A 4,431-nucleotide genomic window follows, 5' to 3' on the forward strand; every position below is an offset into this window, starting at 1 on the left:
TCTTCGTTTCAATTTATATGAAGGTGTTACTATTTCGGGTGTCTTTTGATTATAATTTTTTAAAAATATTTTGAAACATTAGTTACGTGGACTTGTAGTGTTTTTCGTGTAGTTTTAGAATATGTAAATTCTATTTTAAAGAATTTATACTAAAATTCATGGTCAAAATTAAGTGGACTGATCCTCGTACTCTGAAAACCTTCATATAATTTTACCCATTTTATTTGGTCAACTCCATGCCAATTCACTATATCTACCCAATCAGCTCGTTTAGTTTTGATCTTGATTTTGTTTGTTGAAAATTAGTCTTTTCCAAATTAATTTGTGGAACAATAATTACACGAAAAAGTTGTCATGAAAGTTTAAGTTATCCCCAATTAGTTGTGGGATATTGAGTTGGTTTCTTTTACGGTCTTGGACAATCCTTACCACATGAGCTATTTTTAAATTTGTGATTGAGTTAGACTCAAGATTTATTTTTTATAATATGGTATCAATGCCTCGATCTCAATTTTTAATTAATTCGCTGTTGGGAACGCTTTAGTTGACACGCCTAAACATGCGGTAGTGTTAAGTTTACTGACATCGATTATGATATGTGAAATTAATTTTTTTATATCTGTTGGTCAATCCTCTCTCAACGAATTAAGATTCAGGATAAAGTTATTAACAAATACTAATTAGTTTCAAATTTTTCTCTAGAAGCATTGGTATTGTAGTATATCATTAGCCAGCAGTACCAAAAAAAAATGTGGGAAGGGAATAAAATCAAGCGTGGGATAGAGTACATGCGAGGACCATGAACGATGATAATCTTGGAGATCTACAATATAATTAAATATTTAATTTCTTGATCATCTAATATTAGGTTCTTAGATGCTTCAATCATGTTTTAAGATTGAGATCGAAAATCAATACGTTACTTGATGAGTAGACTTTTAAATGTTGATCATAATATAAAGACAGAGAATTCAATTATTTTTCTACCACATAAATAATTTAATATTTTAACATACCTCTTAAGAAATTAACTCACCTCTAGAAAGTAAATAAGTATTTTAACTAAATTACACTTAATTAAATAGTATTTATTTAGTATAATTTTTTGTTATGTAAAATTCATTTATTGAAATAAAGTAAATTTAAAATAAGAATATTAACATTCTTTATTATATAAAAAAATTATTCATTTTAAACTAAACCTAAAAACTAAAAAATTTATATAATATGAACCGGATAAATAATCTAACGAGGAGCAAGAGGAGATCCTTAAATAATTACACTGTACGTCAATTATAAAAAGCGGTTGTGGGCTTCATAAAATGAATGAAGGCAAAACCACAACAGCACCGAATGGGACCACCCAAGATCTAAAAGTTGGTACAACTCAACACATGTTACCTACAAAAAATTCACATTCCCTCTTATATACAGTTGTTACTATGGTATGCCCGTGCTAAGTCCGGGCCCAAAATTAAGATTAACAGTTAAATTTGTAATTATTTTTTATTTTTTTCCACTTCTTTGTGACATTAAGTTATTGAAAGATTAGTCAATATTTTTTGCAAACTCTAGCACGGGCTCAAAAACAAGATTAAAAGTTAAATTTGTAATTATTTTTTCCCCTCTCTTTGTGACATTAATTTATTGAAAGATTAGTTCGATATTATTTTCAGTAAACTCTTAAAAACTAAAGGCTTCCCATATATTTAAATTGCATAAAAATATTTGAAAATTGAAAAAAAAATCTTTTTTTGTCCTTACTTTTGACCTTTTTTTAACCTTCAAACAAATACATGACATAAAGGCTCTTAATTTTTTAACAACACCCAATATGAACTATCACATTTTCTTTCAGAAAAAAGAAAAATAGTTTGGTTCTAGAGATATCAATTAGATATGCTATATTTATTCTTTTGTTGAAATTTTAATGAGGTTACTTATAAATAAAGATAACTTCAAATATATAAAAATAAAAATTTACACTCTACAAATGTTTGTAGATGTTAATTCAATTAAATTATACAAAGTATATTGAAAATGAAAAAATTAATTTATTTTCTTAATATAATTAGACTTTCTTTTTACTTTCTAAAAATTTAACGTGATGAGAAAATGGCATTTTTTCCTTTTGTTAGTTTAAATGAAAAATATTTTATAAAATGTATATTTTAATTATTTTCTCAAACACAAATGAAGATTCAATACTTCATGATTCATTTAGCCATGTTTCCCTATGCTAACAAACACTGCCTAACATATATTTTACCGTATAAAAAAAATGATAATCAAAAAACATATAAAGTTTACTCCCTTTTGTCACAAGATGTTTGACATTACTATTACTGGAAAACTAAAAATTGTTTCATTAACGACATGTTTTTCAAAGACGTTCTCAACATTTAAACTACTCTATCAATTTCACATTATAATTTCTTTTTATGTAATTTTTAAGTGTAAATATATACTGACAAATATATTTATGAATTCATACAAAAAATTAAACCGACTGACCGCGTAGTACGCCTTGCATTATTTTGTTTAGATGAATGCAGTATAAACTGCAACTTATATTGTTCGTTATGCATAGAAAATATAATTATGTATGCATCAAATTTAAAAAATAAAATATTATAATACACCAATTAATAGCCAAAAAAGAAAGTTAAGTTTGTTAAGCATGAATGATATGGGTAATCAACATACAAACCAACAAAACATGCCGATGAATAGATTCAAATTTCAATATTGTTAACAAATGATTAGATAAAAATAAATATTTAGGTAACAATATCTAATCCAAATGACGACCAATTTTATCTATTAAAATTTTGAAGTTTCACACTGAACAATTAAAGAGCTGTTAATTAGAGAAATTTCAATTTTTGTGTGCAATACATGTTTTAATTAAGGTAACTGCTGTTATACCCCATTTTAACCGGGTTGAAGCGGAGTACAACGTATTGGAGATTCCTATATTGCTTATGTTAAGGAGTCGCCACCTAATTGATTTTAAGGTGAATTAGGGCACCTAATTATTAACTAAGGTAAAGCTAACTAAACCTCCGTTAATAGTCTTTTAATCGGTGTGATTCTAGGTAAGGGTTCTATATTATCCTAAAGGGAAGGGTTAGGCATCCTCTAGGATCGTAACTACGGTTATCCGGCCAAACTTAGGTTAATTAATTAATGCAAATAAAATGTTCGAAATTTTAAGAAAAAGGGCTAAAAATGTTGCTAGGGTTTTTAAGAAAAATATAAGAATGTTGCTTAAGATAAAATTTAGAGAAAATATAATAATTTGCATAAAAGAAGATTTTAAATGCCAAAAATAAAACTTATAAAAGTTGCTAAGCTTTAAATAAAAATGCTATTTAGAACGAAATTTGTAGATAATATAATAATTTGCATAAAAGGAAACTCCCAAGTGCCATTTAAAATAAATTTGTAAATATTGATTTGATTTTAAATACTAATGCTATTTTTCTTTAAAATAAAACTTGTAAAAGATAACTTGCATTATGAGTGGATGAAAATGCGAGTTTGTGCAGCATTTTTACAAAATACCTGAAATAATTCAAATGACAAGATATTAATGGATTTTTAGGAGTATGAGCAAAATACAGAAAAAAATAGCTAATGATAGTTTATCTTTTTTGTTTTTTATTAACTATGCTCAAATAAGATGCTGCATGATTGACTCTAAATTTGAAAAGCTGTTTATAAAATATATATGACGTTTGAAATGTCTATGATGGCAAAAATACGATTCCCTTTTACTTAAAATATATATATATATATATAGTCACGTCATTTTGCAAATCAATTATTTCCAATAAAATAAACATTAGACATTATAAATAATATTAATATGAAAAGAGAAGTAAACTTATGAAATTTGTTAGTCTTCCTCAAACTAACTACCCATTACTAAAACTAAACCTACTGATTCATCTAAGGTTTCATCTAAATAAAAGCAATCAAAGAGTTAGTCAAATAATACAAGTTAAATGCATAAAACAAAGCGAGGAATGAGATCAAATGGGCTCGGCCCATTTTTAGGACTGCTACGATCACGATGCTGTTGGGAATGGACTTAGTCTGTTAGGCGGATGTCTGCTGCTGGCTGTGGGCCTCGGCCATTTTTTCAATTTTATTTTACATTGCGGATTGGGCACGACACGAGAATGACGGGTTGGGCTTTTAGCCCCGATGCCGAATGCGGGGAGGAACGAGTCCGCCCGGACTCGTATGCGGTAGTCATGCAAAAAAATGAAAAATAAAGGATTAGTATCTAGTCGATGAAAAGTCAAATATATAAAATGTAAACTTAAGACAACCCCGATAGGTTATGTATATATATTGCATATTGTATATCTCGTGTATACACACGTAGGAGGGATGTATAGGAGGTTAATATTGGAAAGCTTT

The sequence above is a fragment of the Lycium ferocissimum genome, chromosome 3 (assembly GCF_029784015.1).
Source record: "Lycium ferocissimum isolate CSIRO_LF1 chromosome 3, AGI_CSIRO_Lferr_CH_V1, whole genome shotgun sequence".
In the NCBI taxonomy this organism is placed as follows: Eukaryota; Viridiplantae; Streptophyta; class Magnoliopsida; order Solanales; family Solanaceae; genus Lycium; species Lycium ferocissimum.